This window comes from Leiobunum rupestre, chromosome 10 (assembly GCF_980474605.1).
Source record: "Leiobunum rupestre chromosome 10, qqLeiRupe1.1.hap1, whole genome shotgun sequence".
NCBI classification, from domain to species: domain Eukaryota; kingdom Metazoa; phylum Arthropoda; class Arachnida; order Opiliones; family Sclerosomatidae; genus Leiobunum; species Leiobunum rupestre.
Window position 1 is genome coordinate 26109253 of NC_143393.1, and position 20875 is coordinate 26130127.

At 33.6% G+C, this 20875-nt stretch overlaps 3 long non-coding RNA genes across 3 annotated transcripts in view; 1 reads left to right on the plus strand and 2 right to left on the minus strand.

Moving 5' to 3' along the window:
* LOC149925216 (uncharacterized) overlaps window positions 1-20875 on the minus strand; it is a 300627-nt gene that overhangs the window by 253783 nt on the left and 25969 nt on the right. The gene's annotated exons all lie outside the window — the stretch shown is intronic.
* On the minus strand, window positions 1175-20800 carry LOC149925239 (uncharacterized). The gene is made up of 2 exons (XR_016476892.1): window positions 20762-20800; window positions 1175-1726 (listed from the first exon to the last, which is right to left on the minus strand). It is a non-coding gene; the product is annotated as an uncharacterized LOC149925239 (long non-coding RNA).
* LOC149925240 (uncharacterized) overlaps window positions 4186-20875 on the plus strand; it is an 80207-nt gene continuing 63517 nt past the window's right edge. Inside the window, exon 1 of the long non-coding RNA XR_016476889.1 lies at window positions 4186-4436. This is a non-coding gene — a long non-coding RNA (uncharacterized LOC149925240). The remainder of the gene's footprint in view (window positions 4437-20875) is intronic.

A 20875-nucleotide genomic window follows, 5' to 3' on the forward strand; every position in this document is an offset into this window, starting at 1 on the left:
AAATTACCCAAAATAATATAATGAACCAGATGGCGCCCCTCTGAGAGTTGGGCCCCCATTTATGGCCAACTCAGGCTGCCAGACCCGCGCTTTCTAGGGACTGCGTTTTTGGCCATCGGCGTCCTCACTATGGCGACGCTGGTGAAACTATATTTCAGAACATGTTCATTGATTGAAATTAAAATTAACTGGTTTCGGTGGCACAAAAGTAAAAAATTCCGAGATAAGTAATTCTTAAAAGAGATTTGAAATGATAATTGTCACTTGTTTTTACGGTAGTCTGACTTATTTTTTAACTTTTTCTGTATTTCCATTATAAGATTATTATAGCGATTAGTTTGTAAATAGTGTATATTTTTAAGAGAGTCCACTGGACTATTATATTTGAAAATAAATGGCACCTAACCAGGCAAAGCCTATAAAAAATTTTATATGGTCATATATAATCGTGATCGGGTAAATTAAAATGCTCGTAAATATTATCACAATTAATTTAACCATTTGGTCTTCAATGTCACAATTACTGTGTCTAATGGAATAAAGAGCAAGACTATTAATTATGGACTAATAATTTCCATACTTCGTTAGTCTTAGACTAACGAAGTATGAAAATTATTCCCCACACGGGACACACCTGTTTAAGTGAAAAGAGGTTTTTCCCTGGTAGGGCCAAGTTTGCCAAATTTTTGGTCATTGTCAATTTCTATAGGCCTCACAGATAAGTAGAAAGGGGAGCTCTAGCTCCGTTGGGAGTTCGACTAATATTCGGAGAGCTGAAATAGTGAAAAATAATTCAACTTTTTTTTTATAATTTGAGGGAGTCCCGTGGACTCTTTACCCCCTTCTAAAGAAATTTTTTTAGGAGTCCCGTGATTTTTTTCAGGGGTTTTTGACGCGTGGACTGCCGCTATTTACAAGTCTGGCGATTACTATCAATGAAAACGAAAAGCCTTTCAAATTCAAATTATTTTATTATTATTTTAAACCTATTCTATATACTATCGTTGTTGTCAAATAATGGTTTATAATTGCGCTTGTAATATCAATATTTGGCGTTCTGGTTGCCATTCATCAGTCTTCATTAAGTTTGATTACTTTATTAAAAAAAAGTTTACTTTTGCTAAGTTTCCTGAATATCAAGTAAATTGATTAGATAATTATTATGATGAGGCAATCGACAATGTGCTGGAAAATGCACCACGGTAATCTCTATTCCAAATTAAAACTAATGAAATTAAATAAATCCTGATAAATTGCTATCGCTACCTGAGAGCCCCAACAAACCCCTTTGCGCTACGCAACTGGTTGCAATAGAGTTTCCCATCAAAATATGAAATTTCAAAATAAACAACTTTGTATGTATAATTTCAGGAATTGCACAATGTTTATTTTCCAATATAATAAAGGCAGGATTGCGTATAAATAATTCATGTACAACTGATTTAATGACAATGGATGGATGGTGATGGCAGAGTGATGGCGTTTAACCCCAGGGGAATGCGCCGGGGAAGGGGTAAGGCTGGGCGTGGTACTGTCCGGGGTAGGGGTATCCGCCACTGGGGCGTCCTCCATTGCTGTTCCCAATTTGGATTCCGTGGTCTCCGAAGAAGAACCTGTCCTGTCCTTCCTTGCCTTCCGCTCCTGGGGCCCCGGGGCCGTCCTGGGGTCGGCAGAATGCGCAGGACATCATGGCGGCCACGATAGCGAATACAAAGATGGATTTCATCTTCAAAAATCAACAATAAACGTAATTTTAAAAATAGGCTAAGATCATGTTAATTTAGAGGTAGCCTTTAATATTTTCAAATAAGATATTGAAAAGCTAATTTCCAAGGCTTTTTATTTAAATTTAATGGAAGGATAAACTCATGGTTAGTTTTAAATTTCAAATCTAAGTGTTCCTTTATAGCAGACAAAACAGTACTTACGATGTGAGGTGGTTTTTGGTCTGTTATTCCTGGACTGGAAGACTGAGACTGGCTGAATGGTGGTCGAATATTCGGGTGTCCCCTTTTTATAGCAAGATCAGTCGGCCTTTGACCGGCTTATCGCCGATTCTCTTCGAACTGTCTCGCTCGTTCTTGGAAATGTTGACAGAGCCTCATCATGACTTTGGTCGCACCATTTTTCGGCGATTGCACCACAATATTTATGTCTTCACCAACTCGCGGAAAATCAGCCGAATGAGCTAAATGAAAAATATTTTATTCGGAATAACAAGTTCCTTAAATGAAAAATATTTTTTTCGGAATAAATAGTTTTTTTCTATGAAACATATTTTATTCGTAATAAATTGTTCCTTCAATGAAACATATTTTATTCGGAACAAATGGTTCCTTCAATGAAAAATATTAGTGAACATCATAGAGGAAAAAGTGGTGAACATTGTTAGTCGTCCGGAAAATGACCGAGGCGTTTTTTCCGAAAAAAATAAAAAAAGGTTTTAATTCCATGATTAGTCTAATATTGTTCGCCTAATTTTTTCGCATCTTAAAGTAAAACGAAACCTCTAGACTAGATTTTAACTGATTAACAGTGTGAACACTATTAATATTCGACATATTATAAAAAATAATTTGTTCCAATTTTTGATTTTTCCGATTTGCGGAAATTTTTCCGGAAAATTAACAAAACTAAAAAATATTTTATTCGGAATAAATAGTTCCTTCAATGAAAAATATTTTGTCCAGCATAAATAGTTTCTTCAATGAAAAATATTTTATCCGCATCAAATCTTTTCTAATGATAAATATTTTTTCTATATTAGAAATGCCTTTCCCATTAAATACAACCATTTTTCCAAGACAAATATTTTTGTCAATAAATCATTTTATCTTTCATATATATTTATTTATAAGGAGCGTTGTGCATAATGCGATTAAAGATCAAATCGAATTGAAGATATTAGCGAAAAGTGGCGTAGAAAATATTTGCATTTTCAAATGGTTTGCAGGAATCCATACCTCTACTTGGAATGCTTATTGCGGCAGATTTTCTTATCGATGTGGCTCACGGTGTTTTTTACGTCACTAACTTAACAAACAACAACGTGAGAGGGGAGCGCGCGCAGAGGGGATTTTTTTTATCTCGTAGGCGGGGCCAAAGCCGTCAGAGTTATTTTACCATACGCGATACGGCAGGATAAGCATTCTAAGTAGAGGTATGGATTCCTGCCGTTTGTGAAATTTATCGATGGACTGTGTCAACCAAGTACGTCCGACGGCAGCAGGCGCTAAAGCGTCTAGCCAATGAAAACTGTACACAAGAAAATGCACGATTTTTAACGGGTTGCGTTCTCCTTGTGTGGGGTGCTGGGTTTATTGCTCCTAGATGGCACGGTCCAGTTCAAGGTCCGTCGAGAAAAATACAGTTAGCACCTCATCGTACACTTGAGCCGGAGGAAAATTAGACCACGATGTCCACGGATCGTTTCAACATAGTCAATCTTATTAAGCAGAGCTAAATCATCAGCAACCAATGCTCCTATTAAGACCATTAATTGTAAAATCTTGCAATTACATTGATAATACCGTTTCCTTTTAGAAAATTACTTTATAATGTCCTAATTTAAAATCACAAAATGCCCTTATTGTCAAATTAAAATAGCAGTGTTAATTATAAATTTACATTTTTAAATAAGAAATAAAATACTCTACGACCATTGTATAGATTACAATAGTTTCGTTTCGTTACGACAAGAAAAATAGGGACGACTATCTCAAAATGGCCGCCGTATCGCAAACTTCTGTTGGTACACATTTTCAATCAGAATATTCCATGATTTAGATGAGGCTTAGGAAAATTAACGAGGGTTGGTAATTGTCAATTCTATGTTCAGATTTAATAATTGATCATTTTTCGTTAAAGTAAGCGTTAGATTTCATTTTGAAATGGCTTATAATTTTCATAAATTAACAAAGTCGTATTTTGGCGTCATTGAAGAAAATATGTATGCAATTTAATCAAACGATGGTAATTGTGGTTTTTAGGTTTATGACGTCATAATATTTTTAAGAATATTATAACGTCATAAGCGCGCGCAATGAGCAGCCACGGCCCACGTGGCGGATAAAATCCCTCATAAAAATTCCACAGCTATTTGCTCAAAATAAATATTAAAAGATAAAAAAGGCAAACCAAGCACGGACACTGTATATAAAGGAGCAACGAACGCGGATCGTTACATTACATTTGATCCCCCCTACTCATTTCAAAATTGATATTAAACCTCAGTTTGTAATTAACTCTCGCTTCTCAAAAGCCCGTAAGCATGAAGTTCCTAGTGTACGTAACCATCATCAGCGTCTCTCTGCGCTGCGCTTTCTGCCGACCGCAGCTACAAACGCTGGCCAAGCCGGATCCAGGACAGTCGGGGAACATTAGTGAAAGCAGATTCTTTTTTGGCAACGACAACGACCATTATGGAAACGCTCAAGGTATCGGAGATTCCTTTTTTCTTAACACCGAAATATTTCTTTAGTAGAGTGGAAAATTAATTCAACTGATTTCGGTGCAGGTGGCTACGGAAACCAGCAGCCGTATCCCAGTGGCTCTTATTTTAATCCAGGGATATTCCCTGGACCTTTTTACGGAGGACATCGGTACCCATTCAATTATGGAAAATAACCTTCTCGATCATACGCTCTTGACGAAAAATGGTTCCCAAACTTATTCTACGTTTTACAAAATAATGTTTTGAAATACATAAAGTACCACTTCTTTAAATGTTATTGATTTTGAATCAATAACGACCACGGTCAAAGTTGTTCCGCAGTTAACTTAGCACGTCAACCAGGTCCAATTTCAAAGGAAATTTTTTAGTTTAAAAATTTATTGAAAAAAAGTATTTATGTTGGAAAAAATAACAATCATTGAAAAAATTACGTTTTATTGAAACTGTTTATGATTATCAACTATTTTTCTTTGCGCTCGTACAATTGTTTTAGAATAGAATTTAACATTTAAATAAAATTAAATTTATTTAAAAAAATAAGCTTTCGATATTTTGAGCTAAAGCTAACATTACAAATTTAAACGAAAAATAATTAAATATAGTTTGTTGAACAAACTTTTCATATAACAATACAAAAAATTCACTTCAATTTTAATTTTTCTTTTTCCCTATTAATAGCCTAATTTTTCTATAGATCGGTATATAAAACGTATTGCCTATGGGCGAATTTCGCGTTACGCTGAAAAGAAACCACCCCTGCCTATTTCTGATCAAATGTTTAATCTTTTTTTAATTTGAGATTTAGTGACTTTTTCGTTCTGGTATATATTTTATCAAATGTCCATGAAACATTTTTTAGACTCAGATTCCTACTATATAAATAGTGGAATATCAGTAAGAACAAGACGGCCCAGCCGTCATACAAGTACCACATCGTATGTGTTAAGCTTATTCCCCTGGCATGTCCAATACACTATATTCAAATTTTTAAACCGCAAAGGGGAACAAAGTATCGTGTGCAAACGCTTACAGTGTCAATTAGTACCGTACTTATTTATATTATGTCACTTCTGATTATACGTTAAACACACCACTCACAGCTTTATTTTGTGTCATACTTATGGATATTTTTACTTCTGATTTCCCGTTAAACACACCACTCACAGCTTTATATAGTGTCATACTGAAGGATATTGTTACTTATGATTGTACGTTACACAACTTCATTTGGTGCCATACATAATTGTTCTAGAGTAGTGTTATAGCGCGCCTAATTTCTTGGATCGTAATGCTGCGTCCCATGTTCACCGCGCCACCTATGGGCGAAGTTCACGATACGGCGGCCATCTTGAGAGTTTGTTTTTTTTCCGTAGGGCATTGAATTTACTATTTAATTTTTTATTTATAATTACTATTTCAATAAGAAACACAAAAATTAGAAGTACGACACGTCTTATTGTTTAATATAAATTATAACACCGAACATTTTTCGACAATTACTTTAGCGAGCTGCGAATTGGACCTAGGGCTCGCCGTTCGGATCGTAAATTTTCCGTTCTATTCTTTTATATCCATATTCGAAAATTATCCGAATATAATCCTATTTGTTGCATATTAAATCCGATAATAGTGGCGATTACAGCGAGTTAAGCCTTTGGTAGTGTTAAATCTTTAATCGATTACGTAATCACTTTAGTAGAAGTCAAAGCGACGGTCTTGTACACCGATTACGGATAGTGATCAGCCCCTTGAAAGTAAAAGCATTTTTTTTCGAAATATTTATCAAGATTTAGATTAGCATAGTTTTTGAATACGACCAAAGCGATAAGGAGGAGAATATACTACTCAGTTTGGATGCGGGACCAATTAGAGCCTCCAAAATTTCAATTAATCATAAAATATTCGATGAACTGTTTATTTATGGATATTATTCGCGACTATTCCGCCGCCGCTAAACGCCGCCGACGCTGCCGATACAAAGAACGGCGCGCCGCCGTTTCTTTTTTTCTTTATACGCTTTTTTTTGTATATGAAGCTTGGTTTTCATTTACGCGAAAATAACGACATTTGAACACGACGTCGAATGTCAAATTTTAGTTTTCGGATTGCTGTCGACGCAGAGTAACAGCATTTTCACTTAGCGCCAATAGATTCCAGCATTGCTATCTTGGCTATAGAGAGAGTCACTATTATAACCAAGGCTTATCCACATTTTAATTCCCTTTAAATTTAAATGTTGCTTGGTTTATCGATATGTTTCCCTCCCCCCTTTTCCTTCTTCCCCGGTTGACCCTAGTTTTGCGTTAGTTCCTAACTCCACCGCCAGAGTGCACAATTAACAATCGCCCGAAGCAAATATTCGGAAACGGGGCGTCCCTGTGTGAAGTACATTAATTAGTCCATGGAAGGACTAGTACGAGTTGGTATTTGCCCTTGCCCTTCTGGTCGCGTGTTTTTCAAACTGTCACTACAAAAAATAGCTCTAAAATTTATACAAACGCCGGCGTACGCCGCCGCCGCCGGTCATTGTGGCCACGCCGAAGACGCCGCCGCCGGTATATTTTGGGTCAAACGCCGCCGCCGACCCATATCAGATCGGCGCAGGCCTCTACCTCGAATGATGTTGCGAATTTAATCAAGTGTAAACTGGAAATAATCGTTCGTCGGCTATTCCTCATTGATTACGACACTGCCTCTGCGCAATGATAACCGAAATGTTAATCATCGGGTTTATCTAAAATTTAAGTTAATTCGGATTTGTTTACGCATTAATGGTTAACTCGAATTGAAACGGGCTTTAATGGCGCGTTGACCTATTTCACAAATTAACTCGAAAACTAAATTGACCATTTCACGAATGCTGCTCAGCAGTTAGTTTATTCTAAACTTTACTTTTTCATTAAATATTTAAATATTCTATTGAAGTTTAATCGCGTAGAATATTTATGATTTAAAATTTAATCGCTCAAAATTGAAGTACATTAATTAATTTCTGTGGCGTACTGATGGAGGACATTAACTGTACCATTTCACCTTTGTGACTGTTGAAATAATTTCCCGAACCTAAAAATATGAATAAAGTTGTATGATTAGGTCCGACTCATCCGCCCCTGCAGATAACTTTGAAGTGGCTCAGTTTTGTTGACACTTAGTCTGACGTCGACGCGAATTTGGAGAAGACAGGAATTTGGCAAAGCTTGTGGTGCAATGGCGCTAGTTCGGCGTGACCAACGTCATGAGGGGTTCTTTCCTCATTTCCGAGAATGAGCGACCCAGTGCAATGAGAGTTGGTGGTAATCGGGCAAAGGCCGACTGGTCTTGGTATAAAAAGGGGGCACCCAAATACTTCGACCACCACTCAACCAGTCTCAGCCGTCCAGTTGAGAAGGAACAGACCAAAAACCACCTCTCATTGTAAGTACAGTTTTTGCCTGGCCGTAAAGACAAACTTGGACAAAGACTCTAGTGTAGTCATAGGTAGCATAGCGTTTTGTCTACTTAGAGAGAATGATCCACTTATCCTATTACCGTTAACCTCGACAAGTTTGTATGGAAGGGGAAACCGACGAGCGCGGGAAAACCCCTTAACATTTCGATCGATTCTATATTGGGGGATCTTAATCAGGATCCTGGTAAATTATTTGAGTTTAAAGGAATACTTTCATTCAAACCATGTTTTTCTTTCACTTCATTCTCCTGAATAGTTCTTTTTATAAAATAACCTTGGCCATCTTGTTGAAATGTTGCCCCGTCACTTCAGTTGTGGATTCGTTTTCTCTCCCACTAGAGAGTTTATGAACTCATTCTTAGGCATTGGCTGAACTATTCCAGGACAACATTTCAACAAGTTGGGCAAGCGTAAAGACATTTTATAAAATCCACTATTGGGAATTGTATCTTGGAGAAGACGAGGTCGTTCTGGATGGGAAAGTACCATACCTATAGCGCAGGCGGAGTTCAAAGTTTCTAGGAGGAGTAGTCATTTTAGTCTGACGCACGATTCTAAAGACATTTAGTGGTTAAGGTTGAATAAGATAAAAATAACATTGCTAGTTACAAATTCCTCTCAATGATGGCAGCAATAGACGAGGCCTGACCGAGCTGGGGTTCCGTTTTGAAAAATGAATTATTCCAATAGATAATTCCATCAAAACTTAAAATTTCTAGTCGGTTTCGCAACGAAAGGGGCCATGAAAAACATTTAGCCGGGTTTTATAGCCCTGGTATCAGATAACTATAGCGCCCTCCACCCACGAAGGTACGCTCCTACGTTCTCAGTCTCCAAACTGCGGGGGCGCTCGGGCCGTGCTCAACTGAAACTTATGGTTGTATGTACAATTTTTTATTTTTTTATTTTATTTGTTTCCATTGCGTGCCCCCACCCCTCCCTGAAATCAAATCCTGGTTACGGTGCTGTATAGGGCTGTCGAGATGCACTACATAAACCATGAATTGAGTTGGTGAACTAATTAGGTGGCTCGCGCCAGTTCGCCAACTGCCCGTCTATAGCTGGAAGTTGTCAGTTGTAGTGAACCAAATATTTAAAGGGATTATTTGTGATTGAAATACTCTTTCTTACCAAAATGAAAAGCTTCGGAAAAAAACAAATATGCATGTATGTTTTAGATCAGGAATTGCCAAATAATTTCAGTTTAATCATGTTTATTTACTAACATAATTAAATCAGGATTACACATAAATAATTCATTTACATCGGTTTTAATGAAAATGGATGAAAGGTGATGGTGATGTTGAGGGAAGAGTGATGACGTTTAACCCCAGGGGAATGCGCCGGGGGAGGGGTAAGGCTGGGCGTGGTAATGTCCAGGGTAAGGGTATCCGCCACTGGGGCGTCATTCGTTGCTGTTCCCAATTTGAATTCCGTGGTCTCCGAAAAAGAATCTGTCCTGTCCTTCCTTGCCTGCCCCACCTGAGGCAGACAGAAAGCAGTAGCGGCGCCAGCAACAGGCCGCCCGGCAAAGGCCTAGTCCTACTTGAAATTTTGGTAGGGGCCTACAAAAGTCGTCTTAAATGGCCTCCAAAATTTAAAATATGGGCCTCCAAATTATTTAATATCAGAAAATTCTGTAATTTGTTTGCGAAATAATTTATTTATTAATTTTTCAATATTCAATGCGAGTGATTCGCTAAACGACACTGCTGTTTTTATTCCACTGAAAGGTACGAGTAACTTTTATTTGACAATAGTTTATTTTTTTGTTTTAATTTTTGGCGAGCGATATACAAATTGTATCTTTAATTTTATATTTACAAATAAATGGTTCTTTAACTTACTTTACTTACGTCGTTAGTGTACCTATGTGCATTCCTTTTCGTAAAGTTGTAAGTTCTGATGCGAAGTACCGAAGGAATGAATGTGAATTGATAGACTGGAATTCAGTCGTAGAAATAAGTAAATAACCACTCATTTGTTAAGTGTCATTATTTCTAATTTTTTCGTCGCGTACCCATTTTACCCAAAAATTGCACCACTTGCTTAAAAAAAAATAATCCACGTGGACGGATTTGAAAAAAATTGTGGTGGGGGGGGCCTCCATAATTTTGGGGGGCCTCCAAATGGTTGGTCTACCTCCCCAAAAATCCTGGCGCCGCTACTGCCAAACGGCGGGACATAAAAGTACGCTTCGCGTTGATTGGATCGTTTGTAAATTTGTCAATAACTTCAATTATAGTAATTGTTTACAATATATTTTATTATATTTATATGGGATATATAATTTAGGTTAAAGTTCACTAAGTAGAGTAAAAGTAGTCTAACTATAATACTCTATAATGGCTCTCTGATGACCTTTTTAAATAAGTTTTAGGGGGACTTATCCTGCTAAATGGGGATGTTTTTATCAGGATTGGATAGTTCTCTGCCAGCCAGGAACGAACCTTTGGGGGGGACAGGGGGGAGGCTCCCCCCCCCCCCAAAGTTTTGTAAAGTTGGCAAATCGAGGTGGACTTGGCAAAATGAAAATTATGAAACATGTTAGTTAATTAAAAAACTCCTAAATCGATAGTAAACAAATCATTTAGAATTTCCCAGCAATTTACTTCCTTAAAGTCATTAACTATATTTGAGATTTCTATGTAGTTGCTTCTCCTTATGTATAACTTACAAGACCTGATTACTACGCTAGGCAGCTAGTGTGTTCGAACTTTAGTTCAGCCTTGTGCTAAAAGCTTTTTAAATAGTCATTTTTCCTACAGCACCTTATAAAATTGAAAGGCAGATAGACGCGTGATAGGGAATATCGGTTGTTCGTTATTATTTCAGTGTTCATTTTCTACGTTAAATTTGGCAATCTGTATAAAATTTATAAAAATAGTTTTAATTTCTATAGGAGATGTTACAGTTTTTTTACTTAGGGAAAATTAGGTAAGTCGTGAATATTATAGTGATATTCTTTAGGAAAGTGAAAATTTCACAAGCCAATATTCCTAAAGTTGCGTTGGGTAAAGATAACGTGTGATCATATGGTGTGATATCGTGTCGGTTGTTCTTACGTTAATATTTCAGTAATAAGTGTTTGAATTGCTTATGTTACTACAGCGGGATACACGACGAGAAAATAGTAAGCGGGTTTGATGGGATTTTTAAATTGCTGTAACATCGTTCAATCTCTGTTTTCTTCTTCGTGTATCTCACTTTATATATAAAGAGAGTACGCAATTGCTTCACTCAATATAACTAGACGCCGAGCCGTTTTCGCCATTGAATTGGGAATAGTACCGCTAGAATGACATAGGCGCGTTCGGTAGTCGTGGTTTCGCGAAACAAATTCTGAAATTTCCAGTCGGCGCACTCAGCCGTCAACTCTATCATAATACGGGTGGCGCCATCTATAACTTCCAAAGTACATTAGTACCATTAATTCAATTGTATAGTATATAGTTCCCGCCGCTAACAGCGGATGGCGCCACCGATTATAATTTTAATGAAACATTTAAATTGAAATCTACCGTAACAATCCAAACTTAGACGACTTGACAAACTTTGTTTTTTACTTGGCAAATTTCACCTACCTCCCCCCCCAAACGTACACTCTTCGGTACGCCCCTGCTGCCAGCCCTGGTTTCATTGGTGGTAAAGATGAACTTTGCGGGAGGTGCTAGCTTTCTGAGCTCGAGCGAATTCTAAAACTGTTGACAGATATTCGTTCTGAAATTTTATTTTGAGAAATTATTTGTATTTAAAACTTCAGTTAAATCAAAAATATAGAGGTGTGCAAATACCATATTTTGGGGATCGAATCGAATATCAAATATTTTTTTCCAGGCACGTCAAATACCAAATCGAATATTTATAACGTCAAATAATTTGGTCGAATATTTTTAGAGCAAAATTTTAAGCCAGTTAACTGATCAAATACCAAATAGTATTTCGAATACCAAATATTTCGACGTATTTTGTTTTGAAATAACCAATGAAATAACCAAATAGTTTTCACATTTTGTCAAAAAAATAAAAAAGTAATTGAAATCACTGTTCATTTTACTTGCAATAGTAAAATACTAAACCAAATGTATAATTTATATTTTATTTTATTTAATAAATTTAAACTATAATACTAAATTTTTCAGAGAAAACTTTTACAAACAAAATTTAAAATACACATTTTTAAAGTTTAACTACCAAAGTACCAATTCAGCTAGCGACTTTTATTTTTCAGTAACTACTAACTACAATTAAAATCAAAGGATCTGCTATATTTTTCATGCTTTGCAAACACTTCATTAAAGTCTCGAGTTTTTAAATATATGGAAAACATGAAGCGGCAGATCTTTTGTTACAAATAAAAAAATAATATTTAATTTAATTTATAATAATTTTAAACCAATAATTTAGTGAACTCGAAACCGAAAAATCCAAAAAGGTACTTACTTCAACCTTTCTCCCAGTTATTAGTTTTGTTTTGAACTTGGTTTACGTTTTAGTTTTACTTTGCTATTCTATAAAATTCCATAACAAAGAACACGCGAATAATCTAGCCAATACGTGCTAGAATAAACAGCTTCTGCCTTTCGCTAAGAAATTTTAATACACACGGTATGAATAATGGACGTGCAAGTTACTCTTTATATGGTCCTTGCCGCTGTGGCCTAAAGAGAGAAAAAAGGCCAGAAATAAGCACTAGTTCGGAAATTTCACAGCGTTCTCCTCTGATGGCCTTGAAACTCAACAAATTAGAAAAAGACCCGCGGTTATTCGACCAGTTTGCAAACTATTTGAAAATATTAAATACTTTTTTCCTATCTTTTCGAATATTCGACTATTTGATCAAGAAAAACGAATATTCGCGAACTTTCCCAAGTGCTATTCGATTTGACGAATCGAATATTCTAATCAAATATTTTGCACACACCTACAAGAATGTATTCATTTATACTTAGGGAGAATGCATATGTCGAGACTATCCACGGACACGTTGAGGCCCTAAAGCCGTCACGCTGAGGAGGGGGGGGGGTAAAAAGGAGGCGGTCTTATTTTTTGCGTAACTCGCGCCAGCTTTTTACGTCAATCGCGTCGGGAAACGTAATTTTTAAGAACCAATGAGATTGTAGTATTATTTGATTTTATTAAAGCGGATGAGCATACCGGGGGCCCCAACGGCTGGAATTGGAGAAACACTAAAAATAATCTCGACATATTCATTCTCCCTGAGTATAAATAAATGCATTCTTGGAATACTTTACGATTAAATTACCCAAAATAATATAATGAACCAGATGGCGGCCCTCGGAGTGTGTGGCCCCCATTTATGGCCAACTCAGGCTGCCAGACCCACGCTTTCTAGTGACGGCGTCTTTGGCCATCGGCGTCCTCTTTATGGCGACGCTAGTGAAACTACATTTCAGAACATGTTCATTGATTGAAATTTAAATTAACTGGTTTCGGTGGCACAAAAATAAAAAATTCCGAGATAAGTAATTCTTAAAAGAGATTTGAAAAGAGAATTGTCACTTCTTTCTACGGTAGTCTGACTTAATTTTTAGCACTTTCGGTATTTCCATTATAAGATTATTATAGCGATTACTATAAATGTAAAAGAAAAACCTTTCAAATTCAAATTATTTTATTATTATTTTAAACCTATTCTATATACTATCGTTGTTGTCAAATAATGGTTTATAATTGCGCTCGTGATATCAATATTTGGGGTTCTGGTTGCCCTTCATCAGTCTTCATTTAGTTTGATTACTTTTATTTTTAATAAAGTTTACTTTTGCTAAGTTTCCTGAATATCACGTAAATTGATTAGATAATTATTATGATGAGGCACCCGGTAATGCATCACGGTAATCTATATTGCAAATTAAAACTAATGAAATTAAATAAATCCTGATAAATTGCTATGGCTACCTGAGAGCCCCCAACAAAACCCTCTGCGCTACGCACCTGATTGCAATAGAGTTTATCAATAATATTCATCTTCCAAATAAGCAAATTTGTATATGTATAATTTCCGGAATTGAAAAAAAAAATAGTTTCATCACAATGTTTATTTTCCAATATAATAAAGGCAGGATTGCGTATAAATAATTAATGTACAACTGATTTAATGACAATGGATGGATGGTGATGGCAGAGTGTTGACGTTTAACCTAAGGGGAATGCGCCGGGGTAGGGGTAAGGCTGGACGTGGTACTGTCCGGGATAAGGGTATCCGCCAATGGGGCGTCCTCCGTTGCTGTTGCCAATTTGGATTCCGTGGACTCCGAAGAAGAACCTGTCCTGTCCTTCCTTGCCTTCCGCTCCTGGAGCCCCGGGGCCGTCCTGGGGTCGGCAGAATGCGCAGGACATCACGGCGGCCACGACAGCGAAAACGAAGATGGATTTCATCTTTAAAAAAATAACAATAAACTTTATTTTAAAATTAGGTTGAGATTAAGTTAATTACGCGAAGGCCTTCACTCTAAAAACACATCAGTCTACTTTGAATGTTCGAGTATTCATTGGCTTGCCACTGTGGGGGCTAGCTTTATCAATAAAATTTGAACGCATTTAAGCTCGTTCAAAAATGAATGCTTGTCGAGCGATCAAAATTGAAGATAACCATTCCCTTCAGGCTTCAGTATTCTTAAACAAGCAAAACAAATAGACGTATATTTAAAATCTGATAACATCAGGGTGTAGAATTGATCGCAGTAGTTCCAATATAGCCGAATTCCCGTTTAAAATTACGCGAAATGCCGATCAAATTAGGTTGAGATTGCGTTAAAATTAGAACCAATTGGCATTTTAATTAAACCGATTTTTGCGTTCAAATTAGAAACTATTGGCTTTCAAATTGAGGCGACTTTGCAATCACCTTAAAGCGATTTTGCGTTCCTTTTAACCCGAATTTTTATTCATAATAAAGCGATTTTGCGTTCATACAAAAGCGATTTTGCTTTCTTACTAAAACGAATTTGCGTTCAAATTAGAGACAATAGGCGCTTAAATAAAACATCTTCCCAGAAATTGCCAAGAAGCAATATTTCCGACAGCCAGGACTCATAAGTTACTATTTATATAGTGCTTGTTGAAATATTAGAAAGCTGGAAACTTTTCTCGAACATAACATCGGTTTTTTGCTAAGCCTTAACATGCCAAAAAGTTACCTGGTTAAAAGGAAACACTTGTTGCATACCGTAATGCAAAAGTAATAAGTTTAGTTCTAAAGGAATTAGTTTTCATCTTTTTCCGAAAGATAATTTTATACGAAATTAATTAACTCTGCCTCCATGAGAAGCCTTAAAATTGCCCGCTAATATAAAAATATTCCGTATAATTTTAATTATTTATACCATAACAGAGATAATAATAATAATATTATCCTCTTATACTTAGTTTAAGTAACATTATATATTTTACCTTAAAATATATTATCGAAAATTAACATTAGTATGTTCCTTATACACGTGAGCCGACGCATTTCTTATCTGACGCAAAATTCTCATGAGGGCAAAAACGCGTCTCCAACTGGCTTAAATATGACTTTTTGGCTAGCCATTCTAACCGTTTAACCGACCGACCGGAAATAGTTCCTTCCCAGATGAATTTGGAGAGGGGAGTAAAAACGGAGTATCTTTTATTGAAGCGTCCATTGACTTTCAAATTGCTATCATATTAAAGCGATTTTGCATTCATTTTAACCCGAATCTTTTATTCTTTAAAAAGCGATTTGGCGTTCATATTATAGCGAATTTGCGTTAAAAATTAGGCGCATCAGCTTTCATATTGAAGTGTATTATCCATCACTGGCGTTCAAATTTTAGTAAATTAGCATTCAAATTTAAGCAACTGGATGTTCAAATTGTAGGATAATAAATTTCAAATTGTAGGAGAATAAATTTCAAATTGTAGGAGAATAAATTTAAAATTGTAGGAGAATAAATTTAAAATTGTAGGAGAATAAATTTCAAATTGTAGGAGAATAAATTCCAAATTGTAGGAGAATAAATTTCAAATTATAGGATAATAAATTTCAAATTATAGGAGAATAAATTTCAAATTGTAGGAGAATAAATTTAAAATTGTAGGAGAATAAATTTAAAATTGTAGGAGAATAAATTTCAAATTGTAGGAGAATAAATTTCAAATTGTAGAAGAATAAATTTCAAATTGTAGGAGAATAAATTTAAAATTGTAGAAGAATAAATTTCAAATTGTAGGAGAATAAATTTCAAATTGTAGGAGAATAAATTTCAAATTGTAGGAGAATAAATTTCAAATTGTAGAAGAATAAATTTCAAATTATAGGAGAATAAATTTAAAATTGTAGGAGAATAAATTTAAAATTGTAGAAGAATAAATTTAAAATTGTAGAAGGATAAATTTCAAATTATAGAAGAATAAATTTCAAATTGTAGGAGAATAAATTTCAAATTATAGGAGAATAAATTTCAAATTGTAGGAGAATAAATTTCAAATTGTAGAAGAATAAATTTCAAATTATAGAAGAATAAATTTCAAATTGTAGGAGAATAAATTTCAAATTGTAGGAGAATAAATTTCAAATTGTAGGAGAATAAATTTCAAATTGTAGGAGAATAAATTTCAAATTGTAGGAGAATAAATTTCAAATTGTAGGAGAATAAATTTCAAATTGTAGGAGAATAAATTTCAAATTTTAGGAGAATAAATTTCAAATTGTAGAAGAATAAATTTCAAATTGTAGGAGAATAAATTTCAAATTGTAGGAGAATAAATTTCAAATTATAGAAGAATAAATTTCAAATTGTAGGAGAATAAATTTCAAATTGTAGGAGAATAAATTTCAAATTGTAGAAGAATAAATTTCAAATTGTAGGAGAATAAATTTCAAATTGTAGAAGAATAAATTTCAAATTATAGAAGAATAAATTTCAAATTGTATTTGAATAAATTTCAAATTGTAGGAGAATAAATTTCAAATTGTAGAAGAATAAATTTCAAATTGTAGGAGAATAAATTTCAAATTGTAGGAGAATAAATTTCAAATTGTAGAAGAATAAATTTCAAATTATAGAAGAATAAATTTCATATTGTAGGAGAATAAATTTCAAAATGTAGAAGAATAAATTTCAAATTGTAGGAGAATAAATTTCAAATTGTAGGAGAATAAATTTCAAATTGTAGGAGAATAAATTTCAAATTGTAGAAGAATAAATTTCAAATTGTAGGAGAATAAGTTTCAAATTGTAGAAGAATAAATTTCAAATTATAGAAGAATAAATTTCAAATTGTAGGAGAATAAATTTCAAATTGTAGGAGAATAAATTTCAAATTGTAGGAGAATAAATTTCAAATTGTAGGAGAATAAATTTCAAATTGTAGGAGAATAAATTTCAAATTGTAGGAGAATAAATTTCAAATTGTAGGAGAATAAATTTCAAATTTTAGGAGAATAAATTTCAAATTGTAGAAGAATAAATTTCAAATTGTAGGAGAATAAATTTCAAATTGTAGGAGAATAAATTTCAAATTATAGAAGAATAAATTTCAAATTGTAGGAGAATAAATTTCAAATTGTAGGAGAATAAATTTCAAATTGTAGAAGAATAAATTTCAAATTGTAGGAGAATAAATTTCAAATTGTAGAAGAATAAATTTCAAATTATAGAAGAATAAATTTCAAATTGTATTTGAATAAATTTCAAATTGTAGGAGAATAAATTTCAAATTGTAGAAGAATAAATTTCAAATTGTAGGAGAATAAATTTCAAATTGTAGGAGAATAAATTTCAAATTGTAGAAGAATAAATTTCAAATTATAGAAGAATAAATTTCATATTGTAGGAGAATAAATTTCAAAATGTAGAAGAATAAATTTCAAATTGTAGGAGAATAAATTTCAAATTGTAGGAGAATAAATTTCAAATTGTAGGAGAATAAATTTCAAATTGTAGAAGAATAAATTTCAAATTGTAGGAGAATAAATTTCAAATTGTAGGAGAATAAATTTCAAATTATAGAAGAATAAATTTCATATTGTAGGAGAATAAATTTCAAAATGTAGAAGAATAAATTTCAAATTGTAGGAGAATAAATTTCAAATTGTAGAAGAATAAATTTCAAATTGTAGGAGAATAAATTTAAAATTGTAGAAGAATAAATTTCAAATTATAGAAGAATAAATTTCAAATTGTAGGAGAATAAATTTCAAATTATAGGAGAATAAATTTCAAATTGTAGGAGAATAAATTTCAAATTGTAGAAGAATAAATTTCAAATTATAGAAGAATAAATTTCAAATTGTAGGAGAATAAATTTCAAATTGTAGGAGAATAAATTTCAAATTGTAGGAGAATAAATTTCCAATTGTAGGAGAATAAATTTCAAATTGTAGGAGAATAAATTTCAAATTGTAGGAGAATAAATTTCAAATTGTAGGAGAATAAATTTCAAATTGTAGAAGAATAAATTTCAAATTGTAGGAGAATAAGTTTCAAATTGTAGGAGAATAAATTTCAAATTGTAGGAGAATAAATTTCAAATTGTAGGAGAATAAATTTCAAATTGTAGGAGAATAAATTTCAAATTGTAGGAGAATAAATTTAAAATTTATTATGAATAACCTTCAAATTTATGAAGATTTGCATTCGAATTTACGGATAATAAATTCCAATTTAAACCAAAATAACGTTTAAATTAAAGAAACTAAAAAAATTATGAAGTTGGCCCTCATGAAAACAAATGTAAAAATGCAATACATAACAAAAACAAATTGTTATGTTTCAAGTCGGTTGTACACTTTGGATACTGCCGAAGAAACTTCAGTTGATACAATATTAAACACAATTTTTTGAATATACTCCATAGTTTTTTAAAGAGTTCGAATACTGTAGTTGGAAAGTGTAATATCCGGCAAAGAGTGACGTTATTGCCATTTTAATACTACTAACTTCGAAGGTAATATGAATATTTCCTTGATATTTTCATTTTGGAAAATCACAGTGAGAGTGTTGACATTTGGATCCTATAACGAAAATATTTAAAAATAAAAAATCTCTTAAGTTACATAAATATCACAAAATATTAACGTACTTTGAATGCAAACCAAGAGTTCAAACTTTCTTTGAAAATGGTTGGAAAAAGTAAAAGGGCAGTTTCAAGTTCCCTATCTAAAATATTAGAATATATATATTTATTGTTTTTCAAATGAGGATTTATAGAAAAATCACACTTAAAAACTGCCTTCAGTTTTTAAACTTACGTTTTTCCATTGTTAAAAAGTATCGCGTATATTAATTTAAAATATATTGTTAATTCAAATTTCATTATATTGAGAAACCTGGCTTTGGAACCAATGTAGCTATGGGTACTTCAGTCTTTATGTAGCTGAATATTTCTGACATGTGCCCTGGCCGCCTTGTTTCCGAGACGTCGCGGGTACCGACCTGCCTCACCAGGGTATATATAAACTACGCGTAGATGGTTGATTTAACATTTATTCGTAGCGGAAATGTAATACTCTAACAAATAGCGTATAAAAATCTAATTACCTTAAACTGAATACTAATTTTTTGCAAAACAATTCCTGACGAATCTTTTTGAACTTTTTAAAAAAGCGACTTCGATCGAAAATTTCAAAAACAAATTAAGAAATAGTTTCTAAATTTAAATTGTACTATTAACATAAAAACCAGTAAGTAAACCACTATCTACATTATATTTATCTGTTTTTTTTTTTAATTTTATTCAGAGCTTTCGAACCGTGGTCCTTCTTTAGCCGAAATTTCTTACAGGCAGTTTATACATACCCTGGCTAGGCCAATTGTTACCCGCGACGTCTTGTTTCGAAGATTTAACGCCTCGAAAACAAGCTGACCAGTTAACTTGACAGAAACATTCATCTCATACACCCTTCCAGTCAATATATATTTTGTCTATGTTGTCTATCAGCTCACTTTTCACCTCGAAAGCGCTTCGAATCGCTTTGAAGCGGTTTCTGGTAAATGTGAACGTGGTGTCTGCTAATTAGCAAACGGAAATCCAGTAGTTAAGCGAGCTTCTCGTGTTGGCCGCTAGAAAGCTCTATGGTAGCCTAAATGGCTTATTGTTTTAGCGAAATGTAAGATGGTAGGGTGGACACCTCTGGTTGAGTTGTCATGGAACAAAAATATTATAATTTAAATCTATTGGTTGACAAGCAATTATAATGGAAAACTATGGTTTTTAGCAAATAAACTTCTTTTCTATACTACAAAGCTGCAAATTCGAATAACTATTGATAAGTAACTTTAATCTTAACAAAATATATGCCTTTTCAAAAATGAGTGTTGGCAATTAAATTTGAACACCTAAATAGAACTATTTCAAATTTGAGTGTTAGTGGTATTTTTCAATGCTAACATTATTAATTATCAATATTAAATTTTGGAATTAAAATGAGAACGAACATACAAGGCTATTTCAAATTTGAGTGTTACTGGCATTTTTGAATGCTAACATTATTAATTATCAAAATTGAATGGTGATATTTAATTTTGAGCGCCAATATGAAGAAGCAATCAATGTTGAGTTATAGTTGTTAAATTTGAACAGCAATATAAAGAGTTGGTCAAATTTGAATAGTAGTAGTTAATTTTGAAAGCTAATACGAAGGATTGTTCAAAACTAAATGTTGTTAGTTAAATTTGAGAGGCAATTGAATGCTTTTTTTTACAGTGAATTGATTTCTAAATTTAGAAAGTAAAAATTTATTATTTTCAAATCAGATATTGTAAAGCTAATTTTAAAGGTTTTTAAATTAAAATTAATGGTAGATTAAACTCGTGGTTAGTTTTAAATTCCAAATATAAGAGTTTCTTTATGGTAGACAAAATGGTACTTACGATCAGAGTTGGTTTGGTCTGCTCCTTCTGGACTGGATGGCTGAGACTGGTCGAATGATGGTCCAAGTATTCATTTATTTTATACTGACAAGGAGACTACCCGAGGTGGTTATC